Source organism: Rhinoraja longicauda, chromosome 22 (assembly GCF_053455715.1).
Source record: "Rhinoraja longicauda isolate Sanriku21f chromosome 22, sRhiLon1.1, whole genome shotgun sequence".
NCBI lineage: Eukaryota > Metazoa > Chordata > Chondrichthyes > Rajiformes > Arhynchobatidae > Rhinoraja > Rhinoraja longicauda.
The window spans coordinates 7,692,263-7,708,524 of NC_135974.1; positions in this window are offsets into that span (position 1 = coordinate 7,692,263).

Here is a 16,262-nt window from a genome sequence, read left to right on the forward strand (position 1 = left end):
GTGATCTCCTGGTTGATAAACACTTTAACTCCCGTTCCCATACTGACCTTTCTGTCCGAAGCCTCCTCCACTGTCAATTGGAGGAACAGCACCTCATATTTCCCTCAGGCAGCTTACAACCCAAGGGTATGAATATTGACTTCTTTAACTTCGTCACCCTTGCTTTCCTCTCTCCATCCCTATCCCATCCTAGCTTAAGTGTCCTGATTAAATTTTACTAATAGTATGCTTCATTGTCATCTTCCCCTCGGATAACAATGATCTATTTACATTTTCCTTGATCTTCGTCCCTTATGATCTCTCATTTTAACACATTACCCTTCTACTTCTCTATGTCTCCCTCTCCCCTGACTCAGTCTGAAGATGGGTTTCGACCCGGAATGTCATCCTTTCATTCTCTCCAGAGATGCTGCCAGTCCCGCTGAGTTACTCCAGCATTTTGTGTCTATCCTAAAGTAATGTCATGTGTAGCAACTCCACTCACTGATTTCCGTCCCCGAGACACGCCCCTGTGCTTCTTGTATTCCCTGGGAGAATGTGCTATGAAGATGATGGCATTGTGTAGGAAGGAACTGCAGATGCTGGTTTCCACCAAAGATAGACACACAATGTTGGAGTAGCACAGTGGGACAGGCAGTATCTCTGAAGAAAGCCAATGGGTGACGTTTCGGGTCGAGACCCTTCTTCAGACTGGGAGTCAGGAGAGATGGAAACTAGAGATCTTGAAGGGTAAGCAGATCAAAGCAGACAATGTTCAAGAATTGTATGACTAGTCACCTTCCCCCAGCTAACAATGAACCATTCTACATTTCCTTGATCGTAATCTGCTTTTGTTATTTTCACATCTTACCCTTTCCCCTGACTCTTAGTCTGAAGAAGGGTCTCGATCCGAAACATCACCCATTCCTTCTCTCCTGAAATGCTGCCTGTCCTGATGTTACTCCAGCATTTTGTGTCTGGCTTGGATGATGGCATTACCTGGGGTGTGCGGATAGTACATTCCTGCACCAGTACTAGGAGAGGCTATTCAGAAAACAGAAAAGCCGGAGATCTCCAGGATCGGACAATAATTCCCCCTCTACCCTCAAGCTCTGTGCCGAACAACTGGCACCGATCCACACAGACATTTTCAACCAGTCCCTGCAAACCTGCACTGTCCCTGCCTGCTTCAAGGTCTCCACTATTGTCCCTGTACCCAAAAAGACAAGGATCACTGGTCCTAATGACTACAGGCCTGTCGCACTTACCTCTGTAGTCATGAAGACCTTTGAAACACTTGTGCTGGCCCAACTGAAAAACATCACTGCTGGATCCTTTGCAGTTTGCATACAGGGCCAATAGATCGGTGGATGGCGCAGTCAATCTAGGCTGCACTTCATCCTCCAGCACCTAGACCGTATGGGGACCTATACTAGGATTCTGTTTGTGGACTTTAGCTCTGCTTTAAACACCATTGTGCCAGAGCTACTACACTACAAACTCTCCCAGCTGACTGTGCCTGAACCCCTCTGTCAGTGGATCATCAACTTCCTGACGGACAGGAAGCAGCATTTGAGACTAGGAAAGCACATCTCGGACCCGCAGACCCTCAGCATAGGAGCACCGCAAGGCTGCGTACTCTCCCCTCTCCTTTACTCTCTCTACACCAACGACTGCATCTCCTCTGTCAAGCTCCTCAAGTTTGCGGATGACACTATCCTGTTTGGACTGATTCAGGATGGGGAGGAATCTGCCTACAGATGGGAAGTGACACAGCTGGCGTCCTGGTGCCATTGCAACAACCTGGAGCTCAATGCTCTCAAGACAGTGGAACTAATTGTAGACTTTCAAAAAGACTCCCCTCCCCCCACTCACCATGAACAACACCATAGTCACATCTGTGGAGTCATTTAAGTTCCTTGGAACCATCATCTCCTGGGACCTTAAATGGGGGGCCACCATCGACTCCACAGTCAAAAAGGCCCAACAGAGCATGTACTTCCTGCGGCAACTGAGGAAACACAATCTGCCACAGGCAATGATGGTCCAATTCTATACTGCTAGAGTCCGTCCTCACCTTCTCTATCATGGTCTGGTTTGGCTCAGCCACCAAGCACGACATCCGGAGGTTGTAACGGATCGTTCGCACAGCTGAGAAGGTTGTTTAGTTTTAGATTTTGGATTTAGAGATACAGCGCAGAAACAGGCCCTTCGGCCCTCCGGATCCGCGGCGCCCAGCGATCCCCGCACATTAACACTATCCTACATCCACTAGGGATAATTTTTACATTTGCCCAGCTAATTAACCTACATACCTGTAAGTCTTTGGAGTGTGGGAGGAAATCGAAGATCTCGGAGAAAACCCACGCAGGTCACGGGGAGAACGTACAAACTCCATACAGTACAGCACCCGTAGTCAGGATCGAACCTGAGTCTCCGGCGCTGCATTCGCTGTAAAGCAGCAACTCTACCGCTGTGCCGCCGTGGCTGCAACCTTCCCTCCATTGACGAACTGTTCACTGCAAGGAACAGGAAGCGAGCGGGCAAGATCATCTCTAACCCCTCTCACCCTGGCCACAAACTCTTTGAAACACTTCCCTCCGGAAGGTGACTCCGGACTGTCAAAGCAGCCACAGCCAGACATAAAAACCGCTTTTTTCCACGAGTGATAGTTCTACTCAATAACCAAAGTCTGTAGTCTCTTTTTTGCTCTGGTTTATTTTCACCCACATGTTTAGACCGTAATGGTGTATCCTTATTGTTTTGATGTGTTTATGCTTTATTCTTAATTGTTAACTGTATGTTTGTGTTGTCATTTGTGAGCGGAGCACCAAGGCACATTCCTTCTATATGTATACTTGGCCAATAAACTTAAACTTAAACTTACTTATTATTTAAGTGGATTAAAGTAATGCCACATGGTGTAGCAACTCTATTCACTGATTCTTTATTTCCTGCATTGTCAGGTTTGATGACCAAAAGGTGCTGGCGACATGAATGGGAAGAGCTGAGTGTGCACCAGAAGCTAGTGGAGTGCAATAGCCAAGGTGAAACTGAAACTGGGATTGTAACAACACACCCAACTGAATTGCAGAAAAGAACCAAGTCATCAGGTGTGAAATGCCTGTCAATTGTATGAAGTGCCATGTCAGTTTTGCTATTTATAAGGCAAGTGTGGTCCTTACCTGGATGTTGTAGCAATTACCCAAGCTATTTTCCACTTAATGTGGAGCTTACGAATGACAAATAGCTGCAAAGATGACTTACAGGTATTTAAATTTTTTCTTGGATTATTGAGAGTTATACATCACAGAAACAGGCCCTGCAGCCCAACTTGTCCATGCCAGCCATGTTGCCCCCTCCATGCCTATTTACCCATGCTTGCCTCATCTATTTACTAAAACTCTTGTTTGTTTGTTTGTTTGTTCCTGAACTACAGCCAAAATGGTACACGATAGCGCGACAATTTTAGGCCCACCTTACTCACCGTTGTCCCTTTGGTGCTAATGGAAGAAGTTTCATTGAAATCGGTGTTATATTTTTAATGTTATTCACATTTTAAAGTTTAAATCTATCTCCTAGGGAGGGTGGGAGGGAGTGGGAGGATGGAGGAGGATGATAAGGGGGGTTGAGGGGGATGGAGTGGAGTGGAGTGGGAAGGGGAAGGAGGGGGAGGGAAGTGGAGTGGGGAGGAGGGAGTGAGTGGGGGAGGAGGGAGGGAGTGAGTGGGGGAGGAGAGGGTGCTGCACCAATGCAGGAGAGGTTTGGGCCCAACGGGTTCACTTGGTCTAGTATCCTTCTAAACTTTTCCTATCCATGTACCTTTCAAAATGTCTTTTAAATTTTATTATAGTACTTGACCCAACTACCTTGGCAGCTCAATATGCCCTGGCTTGGCTTGTTCAATATATCCACTACCCTCTGAATGGAACGGTTGCTCCTTGGATTCCTCTTTTTGCCCCTTTCACTTTACACCTGTGTCTTCCGGTTCTTGATTTCTCTGCCCTAGGTAAAAACACTATGAATTCGCTATCTATTTACCTCATGATTTTATACACCTCTATAAGAACACCCCTCAGCCACCTGTGTCCAAGGAGTAAAGTCCTGGCCTGCCTAACCTCTCCCTATAGGCTCATGCCCTTGAGAAAGGTTCATCCAGTATAGCTGCACAATACAGGACTGTGTGTTCCATGAGCTATTTCCAGGGTGCACATTGAGATAAGCACCAAATGTATTTGAAAGATTGTAAACTCATGAACAACACCCTTTGGTAAGGCCAAACGTTGCTGGTTTTGCAGTGTAAAAAGCTGTCCACGACTAAATATTGCACATTTGCATATTTCAGAGCTGCTTGTTGCAGAAACTAAAAGCCTAATAGGAAAGTGTCACAGTTTAAGGCTTTGCTGATGCCACACATATATGAACATGCAACTCCCAAATATATTTTCTGCTTCGTGCTGATTCTGAGCTCCATTCAACCTGATACTACTTTTTTATGTTCTTCCCGTTTACTAACTTTATTCCCATTTTTTAATATCATGTCTATTCTTCCAAAGGAAATTATGTTGCAATAGTTAATCCCATTCATTGCAATGTTGTTGTAATAGTTATTAGATTACAACTATTCATTTCTATCTGTTATTAATTCTTCCTTCTTAGATGACATGTGCATTCAGATAAAGAGCTTTCAATTGTGTTTTTCTACCATTTTCCTTGCTCTTTCACAAATTAAAATTATGCTCTTATGCTTAAGTGCTCTATTCTTTCCTGAGAGACTCAGATTACCTTTTCCTATTTTGATCTGACCTTCCATGATATATTATGGCGAGTCCGAAACTTGTTGGTTGTAGAAGAAGTTTATTGCAGCCGCAATCTTCGAATACAGAGTTAAACAACAAGGTAAAGGACAACCATTACAAACTTACTGTCTTCCTTGAAGACTTCGCCGAACAGACTAAATCGGGCGCCAAACGCGCACATGACATCGCTGGCCAATCAGCGATGTCGCTCCCTGGACCAATCCCCATGGTCGCGTTCCCACGTGACCTCGCTGGCCAATCCGAGGGTTCGACGACCTGGACCATTCTCTATGGTCGCTACATGACCCCCCCCAGAACCCGAGGTACGGAACCTAGCAGGGAGCCGGATTGCGCGACCATAACGAGTACGGAGAGGGACAGCCTGAACCACAGGAGCCGGGGGTTCCGGACTTGGCGGAACAGCCGGAACGGGAGGTCCTGGAGGAACTACCGGAACGGGGGGTCCTGGAGGAGCTGCCGGAACGGGGGGTCCTGGAGGAGCTGCCGGAACGGGGGGTCCTGGAGGGACTGTCTGAACGGGGGGTCCTGGACTGAGCGGAACTAACGGAGGACGGCCTCTCCTAGGGGTTTGACCGACCAGGACTGGTTGATCCGGATCCAAATGGGCAGGTTTCAGCCGGGACACCGAGACGAGCTCACTCTTGCCGCCCATGTCTAAGGTGAAGATAGCCGTTCCCTTACGCAAAACCCGGAACGGCCCTTGATAGACCCTCTGCAACGGGGCGCGATGGGAATCTTTTCGCAGAAAAACGAACTCACAGTCCTTCAGGGAAGGCGGTTCATGTACCATGGGACACCCATGACGTGAAGTCGGAACTGGAGCCAGGGAGCCCACCCGTTCCCGGAGAGACGCTAACACTGATGGGACTGTAGGCAGCTGGTCTGAAGGGTCCGGAACAGATCTCCGGGTACTCGAAGTGTCGAGCCATATACTAGCTCTGCGGACGACGCACCGAGATCTAGCTTGGGAGCAGTCCGGATGCCCAACAGAACCCAAGGGAGCTGGTCTACCCAGTCCGGGCCTTCAAGCCTTGCACTGAGGGACGCCTTAAGTTGGCGGTGGAACCTTTCTACGAGTCCATTTGCCTGGGGGTGATACGCAGTCGTGGGTTGTAACTTGGACCCGTACAGTTCTGCAAGCGCGGCCCAGAGGGACGAAGTGAACTGTGGCCCTCTGTCAGTGGTAATAACTGCCGGGACCCCGAAACGAGCTACCCAATGAAGGGCCAAAGTCCTAGCACAAGACGCTGACGAAATATCAAACAATGGGAAAGCCTCTGGCCACCGGGTGAACCGATCCACCACCGTGAGGAGGTGGGTGTAGCCCCGGGAGGAAGGCAAGGGCCCGACCAAATCCACGTTAATGTGGAAAAAACGAACAGCCGGGACCTCGAAATCCTGCACGGGGGGCTGGACGTGGCGCTGGACTTTAGCGGTCTGACAGGGCACGCAGGAACGTGCCCACCCCGCTACCTGTTTCCGTAGGCCATGCCAGACAAACCTCGCTGCTACCAAGGCAGAGGTGGAGCGGATGGACGGGTGCGCCAGCCCATGAATGGCATCGAAAACCCGGCGCTGAAGGGAGGGTGGTACTACCGGCCTGGGACGGGGAAGAGAAACATCGCACCAGACTTTTGTGCCCGCCGACCCACAAGCTACCTGGGCCAACTTCAATCCCGAAGTGGTGGACCGGTAAGCCGAAACGGTATCCGCCAGAAGCTGTGCCTCCGCAAGCTCCTGGGGATCCACTTCGCAGTCCACCGCCGAAATAGGGGAAAAAGCAGGTCTAGACAGGGCGTCAGCAACGGCATTAAGCTTACCCGCGACATGACGGACATCGGTGGTAAATTCGGAGATAGCAGTCAGGTGCCGCTGCTGGCGGGCCGACCATGGGTCAGACAATTTCAAAAAAGCAAATGTTAATGGTTTGTGGTCCGTAAAGGCCACAAATGGGCGGCCCTCGAGGAAGTACCTGAAATGACGAACAGCTAAATAGAGAGCCAGAAGCTCTCGGTCAAATGCGCTATACTTCAGCTCGGCCGAATTTAGTTGCCGGCTGAAAAACGCTAAAGGCTGCCAACGGCCACCGACCTGCTGCTCCAGAACCCCGCCCACCGCCACGTCAGAGGCGTCAACCGTCAGGGCCGTGGGGGCGGAGGGGCTCGGATGGACCAACATGGTGGCGTCTGCCAAGGCTGCCTTAGCTGCTGTAAAAGCCGACTCTGCGGTCGGGGACCATATCAACTCTACCGGATTCCCTGCCAGGCATTGGAAAAGTGGGCGCATGACTCGCGCAGCTGCCGGAACGAACCTATGGTAGAAATTAACCTTGCCTACGAACTCCTGTAGCCCTTTTACTGTGGTGGGCCTGGAAAATGCCCGGATAGCCTCCACCTTCTCGGGCAAAGGGGAGGCGCCGGCAGGGGTAATTCTGTGCCCTAGAAAATCAAGAGCAGGAAGGCCGAATTGACATTTGGAGGGTTGGATTATGAGCCCGTGGTCTTGGAGCCGCTGGAACACGGTCCGCAAATGGGCCTGGTGTTCCTGCACGGAGGGGCTGGCGACCAGGATGTCGTCTAAATAAATAAATACAAACGGTAAACCCCGGCCCACGCGGTCCATCAGCCGCTGGAAAGCCTGTGCCGCGTTCTTTAAACCGAAAGGCATACGCAACCATTCAAACAACCCGAACGGAGTAATTGTTGCAGTTTTCTGTATGTCCTCCGGTCGCACCGGAATCTGATGGTATCCTCGCACCAAATCGATTTTGGAAAACACCACCGCTCCTTCCAGCCCAGATGAAAAATCCTGTAGGTGCGGTATGGGGTAGCGATCAGCCGTGGTGACAGCATTGAGACGCCGATAATCGCCACATGGTCTCCACCCCCCCAGATGCCTTGGAGACCATGTGTAACGGCGAGGCCTACGGGCTGTCAGACTGACGGACAATTCCCATTTCCTCCATTTTCCTGAACTCCGCCCTTGCCACCACCAGTTTGTCTGGCGGTAGTCTCCTGGCCCGAGTGAAAACGGGAGGGCCTTCGGTGCGGATGTGATGGACCACACCGTGCTTAGCCGAAGGCGTGTCAAAACGTTGGACTAGCAGCTCCGGAAACTCTGCCAGAATCGCAGCATACGAGTCGGGGGCCGCGACGACGGCCTGGACAGTAGGGCTGGGCGAGGAGGCGATTGTCGGAGCGACGTGCTCATCTTCGGCGGAGGGTCGGAGGTCGTTACCGCGGACATCAGGAACCAGTGAAAAAGCCCAGAGAAAATCTGCGCCCAGGATCGCTTGTTTGACGTCGGCTATGATGAATGGCCATTCGTACGTGCGGAGGCCTAACACAAGGGACATCTTCCGTGTACCGAAAGTGCGAATGGGGCTGCCATTAACCGCGATGAGGGTGGGACCTGTCTTACCCGATCTGGTTTCGAGGTCGGTCGGCGGCACTATGCTGACGATGGCTCCCGTGTCTACCAAAAATTCTGTGTCCGTGAATCGATCATGGACATAGAGGCGCCGGTTCTGGCCAATCGTAACTGCCCCTATGTACGATCGGCCGGGGCATTTCCCGCGAAGGTACAAGGCAAACGGCAGTTGCGGGATTCATTACCCCATCGTAGGTGATAATAGCACCAGCCGCGCTTGTGCGGATCTTTTTGGCGGGCTTTCAGAGAATTGGCGGGAGACGTGGCGCCATCTTGCCGTCGCTGTGGCGTGGTCACTGATGTCGAGACTTTGTTGATCGAACCACTTGCCTTGTTTTTTGCCGCTATGAGCGCGTCCGCTTTCGCTGCATATGCTTCGGGGTCCTTAAAAGAACAATCCATGAGCAGCAGTCGGACATCCTCGGGAAGTTTCTCGCGGAATGCCTGTTCGAACATAGGGCAATCCGTATGCTCACCGGCTAGCATCATCATTTCGGCCATGAGGACGGAAGGCAGTTGGTCTCCAAGATCTGGTAGGTGCAGAAGTTTTGCCGCACCACCATGCTTATTAAACCCGAAGGTTCGCAGTAATACTTTCTTCATGGCCTCGTACTTGTTTTCCGCAGGTGGATCCACGATGAACCGCATCACGCGCTTGGTTGTGTCCGGCGATAGAGCGCTGACGAGGTAGAAGTACTTCGTGGATTCGTCCGACACCTTCTTTATGTGAAATTGAGCCTCGGTGTGGATGAACCAAGCTTGCGGTGCGTGCGTCCAAAACCACGGAAGATGAATGCTTCCGGCGCTTAACTCCGGTGTGCCCTGCTCGGTCATCGTCAACGAGGCGTCGGGTTCCTGCTCAGTCAGTGATCGTCGAGATCACGTCGGGGTCACCAATATGGCGAGTCCGAAACTTGTTGGTTGTAGAAGAAGTTTATTGCAGCCGCAATCTTCGAATACAGAATTAAACAACAAGGTAAAGGACAACCATTACAAACTTACTGTCTTCCTTGAAGACTTCGCCGAACAGACTAAATCGGGCGCCAAACGCGCACATGACATCGCTGGCCAATCAGCGATGTCGCTCCCTGGACCAATCCCCATGGTCGCGTTCCCACGTGACCTCGCTGGCCAATCCGAGGGTTCGACGACCTGGACCATTCTCTATGGTCGCTACAATATCATAATTACATGCTCACAGACATCCCCTTCCCTTCCATTGTTTAGTTTAACATTTTATCTACAGCTGTGGTTATTCTATTTACTTGGATTGTGGCCCCAACCCAATTCAAATAATGCCTATTTCATCAAAATAGTTCCCAATTTTCTTAGTATTATTACCATTATCCTACGAATTGAAATCTATTTCTTTCATAAAAGTCTTTTAACCTGCATTCCATTTGCTTATTTATCCTTTGGCAACTTACAAGATTATTACCTGTATGCTTCTGCTTATTAATTTGGACCCTAACTTCATATCCTTTAGAAAACCTTGTTCTGTGCCTTATCTGTGCCATTGGTTTTAGCAAGGGCCCGGATAAGTGAATATTTCCCTTCCCTCTCCAGGTTTCCAGCAACACAGCCTTTGAGACTCTTGTGATTACACAGATCCATATATGTTCCCCTAAAAGTTGTGTTTCCCTTTTCCACTCCTTTTCTTTTCATTAGCCCAGCTTGACCAGAATGCTTTGGCCAGTTTGTTCATTGTCCGGCCTTTGTGTTGGTATTAATTAGTTTCTTATTATCATGTGTACTGAGATGCAGTGGAAAAACGTTGTGTACTGTCCTGTCAAATCATACCATACACAAGTACAATCATGCCATATACAATATGGGGAAGAGGGGCAGGGTGGCTGGATTGTGTGATGTTCTGGGCTCCATCAACAATTCTCTGTAATTTCTTGCCATCTTGGTCAGAGCTGTTCTCAAACCAAGCTGAGATACGTCTAGTTAAGATGCTTCCTATGGTGTAGAAATTGATAAGAATCAGTGAGACATGTCAAAACTTTTGTTGGTCTTCTATGGAAGTAGAGGGTTTGGTATGCTTTCTTGGCTGTAGCTTCATTGTAGCCCAATCATAAAGACTGCAAGCACCTTACACCTTCCAGACACATGTGAGGGCTGGGTGACGTTTCAGGGTCGAGACCCTTCTTCAGAAGGGTCTGAAGAAAGGTCTCGACCCGAAACGTCATCCATTCCTTCTCTCCCGAGATGCTGCCTGACCTGCTGAGTTACTCCAGCATTTTGTGAATAAATACCTTCGATTTGTACCAGCATCTGCAGTTATTTTCTTATACATATGAGGGCTGCACTACTTTCTCAATCAGCATACCTGATATACCTAAGCATAATCATACACAAGAGTGCAAAGACTGTAGTGTAAGAATAGTGGATTACACTGAGGCAGTACACAAAGAGTCCCATGGCTCCTGCGCCATCTTGTAAGCTTTAGGTTTTAATTCCTTAAAATATAGAGTCCTATCTTGTCCTTAAATGCCCATTGGCCTGGCAGTGGCACTGGATTGGTGTTGCAGGGTAAGGTGCTGATGATCTCCTTGCACAGGCCTGTTGTAGGTCGCATCCGATCCATGGGCTCATCCCACTTCTGTGGGGCCTCCAGCGGCGCCTGATCCATGCAATCCCCTCGCTGCTGCAGGGCCTCCGGCGGCCCACTCCATGGACTCCTCCACCCACGAGCATGCCATTCCTGCTCCTCCTGCAGTCTCCGCTCCATCTGCAATGGACTGGGTGCCTCCCACAGCCAGCTTTGGACATCAATGAGCTTCGATGGCTTGGGAGGCAAGCCCCCCCCACCCCCTGTTCTCCCCCCCACCCCCCGTCCCACAAGAAGGATTAGGGAAGGATTCCTGCATGCTTCTCCGACATGTACCATGTCTATCAACATGTGTGCATAATAATCTTTCCACATATGCACCCCTACCATAGAGCAGAAACATGGCATCTGGAACAAAATTTAGGAAGCTGTCACAAACTTCCTAATCCATTTGCATTTCCATGGCAATGTGAATTTCCATGTGAAATGCACTCTTCCAGCTTTAGTCTGTTTCCTCTTGCAATGTCAGTTCCTGAGACATGATGCTTGATAACATTATTTGCAGTGGCACAATGTCTGTCTCTTCCTCTTTGTGTGGTTTGTTTCTTCCTTGTGCATGGGTTAGGAGCTGGGTGGATGGTAAGTCCTGTGACTATGCAGTGATGAAGAGGGAAAGAAGACCGACAGATGGTGAGTCATGGTGCTTTTTAGAGGAATGGCCATCAAACATAAACCTATTAATCACTGCAAAGAATAAACCAACCATCCACTGTACCAACCAACCACTTGCTGTGGCAAGGTCTGCAAGTCCCATGTTAAGTCTTAAGTCACGTTGGAACCCAGAGAACTGAGGTGGAAACAAAAAACCCACAACCTGAGAGTCTCTAAGAAAAATAAAATGCTTTGAGGAGAGGGTCAGCTAAAAGGATTGTTTTGAATTTTGTAGGAAGTAACTGCAGATCCTGGTTTACACCGAAGATAGACACAAAATGCTAGAGTAACTGCGGGACAGGAAGCATCTCTAGAGAGAAGGAATGCGCGACTTTTCAGGTTGGGATGGAAACGTCACCCATTCCATCTCTCCAGCGATGCTGCCTGTCCCGCTGAGTTATTCCAGCATTTTGTGTCTAGCTTAGCTTAGCTGAGAGATACAGCGCGGAAACAGGCCCTTCACTATTTCCTGCACACACCAGGGACAATTTACACACATACACCAAACCAATTAACCTATATGTATGTCTTTGGAGTGTGGGAGGAAACAAAGATTTCGGAGAAAGCCCACATGGTCACGGGGAGAAAGTTCAAACTCCGTGCAGACAGCACCCTATAGTCAGGATCAAACCCGGATCTCCGGCGCTGCAAGCGCTGTAAGGCAGCAACTCTACCGCTGCGCCACCGTGGCCGCCCTTCTGGTTAGATTTTTGCTGACTTGCTTCATATGAGATCCCCTATACCACCTCCACCTGTAACGACAAGGAAAAACTATTCCAGCTTAGTGAGTTTGGAGCTGGGAAAAGCATCTCAGATATGTTGCATGTGGCAGATATTTCTTGTGACATTCTCCTGCAAGACAAGCCGACCACTAATATCAATGCATTTTCAACCATGACTGGCATTGTTAAACTGGACTGCATTTTAAGCTATGGGAGTGTCTATTGAAGAGAGATTGCTTGTGTCACTGCGTTAAAAAGGGCCGAACAGTAAACCTAGCCAAATGAGTGAAGTATTTTCCTACACAGCTATCAGGCCCAGGGTGACCCGCTCATTCCAGCTTTTCTACAGACCCCCTCATGTACAAGCACAAGAGAGGAAATCGGAAAGTGGCAACCCATCTCACTGTAAAATTCTGATTAAGGCCTTTGCCAATCGAGTCAAGTCTGCTTCGATATAGGTGATCTACCCAATCTTGACCTGCGCTCTATTGGTTAGGAAGATGTTTGACAGTCTTGCGCTGCTCAGGAATTGAAATGCCAATGCACAGAACAGGAGCTGCACCAGAGAATCCCTTTGCCACATGACAGAACAGGTCAATCATGTCTATGACATATTCCATCATGCCCATGATTTACATTTTCCAACACTTACTGAGGTTTGAGGGAACCAGGAATTGGATACAACTGCTTTGCACATACATCAGTAGTGCATTTCCAATCAAAGGATTGGGGTCGGAAAGCTTCCTCATCAAATCTGGATTCAGGCTAGACTGCCATCAGCCTTCTGAACTGACTGTTATTTTGAGCCTTTTGCTGAATTCATCAGAAAGAATTTGGCCAGAAGAGGGAGCACCACTCCCAGGTAAGAGGGTCAAGTCAAGAGTATTTTATTGGTCATATGTCCCAAAACAGAACAATGAAATTCTCACTTGCAGCTACACAATATAGTTCTCTGTAAACACCATAATAAACAACAACAAAAAATTAGTATATGTATAAAAACAAACAAACGAACAATAATGGTGCAAAGACAAAACATGCTGCCAACCCTATGTAGTTTGATGCTAATTTGGAGGTTGTAGTGTTTAATTGCCTGATGGTTATAGGGCAGAAGCTGCTCCTGAACATGGATGTTACAGTTTTCAGGCTCTAATAACTTCTTCCCAATGGCAAATGTGGAATGAGAGTGTGGACAGGGTGGTGTGGGTCTCTGATGATGCTGACTGCCTTTTTGATATTGTCTAGAATAAGATGTCCTCACATTTGGAAGAGAGGCTAATCAGGAACAGTCAGCATGGCTTTATCTAGAGTAGGTCATGTCTTACAGATTTGATCGAGTTTTTTTGTGGAGGTAATTGGTGAGGGTAGCGCCGTGGATGTTGTCTGCATAAACTTTAGTAAGACACGTGACTAGGTTCCTCATGATAAGCTGATCCAGAAGATTAAGATGCATAGGATGCATAATGACTTGGTAGTTTGCTTTCAGAATTGGCTTAGCCTAAGAAGACAGAGGGTTGTGGAGGAAGGGTGTCAATTTGTCTGGTGACCAGTAGTATTCTGGAGGCACAGTGCTGGGACCTCTGTTTGTGATATATATAAGTGACTTGGATATGCTGGTTTTCCATTGTAAAATGTCTGCAAGCAATTGCTGCCAACTGCACACTTCAAAATGCAGGAGTACATGATAAAAGATACTGTAAAGTTTAGTGTCATGAAGGCTCTGCAGAGAAAGATCAGTCTGGGGTGCTGCTGTTAATGAACACTGAAGGGCTGGGTTCCGTGTAACAGCCCCTTGTATCAGCCTCAGTGTTTCACTGTTGGAATGTTCAAACACTGTGTTGAATCGTCTGGGTGTGAATGTAAATAATGACCCGTCACAATTGCATTACATACAATCATAAAGAAAATATAATCTTGGGAAAAATATATTTTCTGGTTATGCTGCCAGTGTCATTTCATTTCCACTCTTGGCATCCTGGTGCAGAGACCTCTCTCCAACTGCTCCAGGAGAGAGCCAAGGTTTATATCTGTGAGTTGAGGAACCTACTTCCTACCTAGCTGATTGTTAAGCAAAGCCATTTGTGTTTAGCACACTGCAAACTGTTTGAACAGTGCAGTGTTCATTGTCCCAGTGCTAAGGCTATGGTCTTGATATCAATCACCAAATTAATAGGTTGCATATTATTAGGTTACTAATACTTGCTTCTCTCCAAGGCAATCCCTCAGTGTCACAATTACTGTTCAGTTGCAAGCTAATCAAAGCAGTGCATTCTTATAACTCATTCATCTTGGAGCACAATCTAAACCCATGTTTCAGTTAAACCTACAAATGGCTGCAGTTTCCCTACACGGTATGGACTCAACGCTATTTGCACACTAGAATTTCCAGCTCTACAGGTTCAACTGGGATAGCCAGTCTACTTCAGAGGAGTCAGGCGGAGATTTTAGAATAGCGATTTCTCAGCTCTTGATGTAAACTAGAAACCAGAGGATTGTAAAGTGAGGAAAAGTTCAATTCACATATCCTGAGGTGACAGGATTAATATTTGTCAGTGGCAGATCTATGCTTCTTCTTCTTTTCATGTCCACACATGCTAGATATTGGGTTTCAGCTAAAACTGAACACAACTCTTAGCAAAAGAAAATAACTGCAGATGCTGGTACAAATCGACTGAAGAAGGGTCTCCACCCGAAACGTCGCCCATTCCTTCTCTCCCGAGATGCTGCCTGACCTGCTGAGTTACTCCAGCATTTTGTGAATAAACAACTCTTAGCAATATCATTGTTCTCTGCGAGGTCGTCAGCTTTGCATTTGTGCTCCAATAGAGGACATCTCAATAGGTGCTCCATAGTTTGTGGTTCAGTGCCACATATGCAGATGATGTTTTCAGTGTCTATATAACCCCACTTCTTGAGAGTCGCTTTACAATGACCAGTACCAGCTCTCAGTCTGCTGAGGCATTTCTATTCAGCCCAGCTTGATTCCGCCCCAGGAGGAAGTTCTTCTTTGGCATTTATGGACGTGGATGTTGTTAATGGGAGATTGGCTGGTCTCTCTTCACATAATGCAACTCTAGTACTTTCAGCTTCAGCATTTGGTTCAACTTCGTTGAGGAAGCTTTTCCTGGGCTTTAGCCGTCTCTTTGCGGGTTCATGGCCGAATAGGAGATGTCGTACATCTGTGGCCTGGTGATGGTGTTCTCTACTGCTTGCTGCACTGCGACGAATCTGGTGTCGCTATACCAGATAGTATGTATAGACTGTCAGTTGATGTTGGTCTGAGACACCCAGTGATAAGGTGGCAGGGTGTATTGATGTCTGGATGAATGAATTAGATTGTAGATTTATGAATTAATTAGATTGTAGATTTAAGTTCTTCTCCAGACCTCGAGTACCTATTCTGTGCTGATACCTCAATGGAATGCTGAGAGAACGTGCCTTTCAGCTCCTCAAGCCGGTTCTGTGGAACAAATAGAATAGAATAGCCTTTATTGTCATCCAAAAACATGTTTTTGGACGAAATTACGTTACCCGCAGTCAACAATGAGAGGCAATAAAAAAGAAAGCAATAAAACACACAATCACAAAACCCAACATAAAACAAAAAAACATCCATTACAGTGAGTCTCCTCCAGTCACCTCCTCACTGTCAGGCAGTCGAACTTGCCACTTCGGTGCGGTCGGGGCTCCCGACATTGAAGCCCCCGCTGGGCGGTAGAAAATCCCGCGGCCTATTCCAGGCCACGCCGGACGGTGAAAGGTCCGCAGTGGGCCGACCCAAGCCCCATGATTCGGGGCGGATGAAGACGCTGCCACTGCCGGAGCTCCCGAAATCGGCCCCCACCCAGGGACCTGCGAGCTTCCGACGTCCACAGGGCCCGCGGCCGAAGCCTCCGAAGGCGAGTCGCAGCCGCACTCGCAGCGCCACCACAGCCTCCGAAGACAGCCAGCTCTGCAGGTGGTGAGTACAGTCCGGTCCGTGGGCTCTGCTAACCAGAGCCCCAGGTGGTCCCTGCTGGAGGCCGATGGTAGGCCGCAGCGTGAACG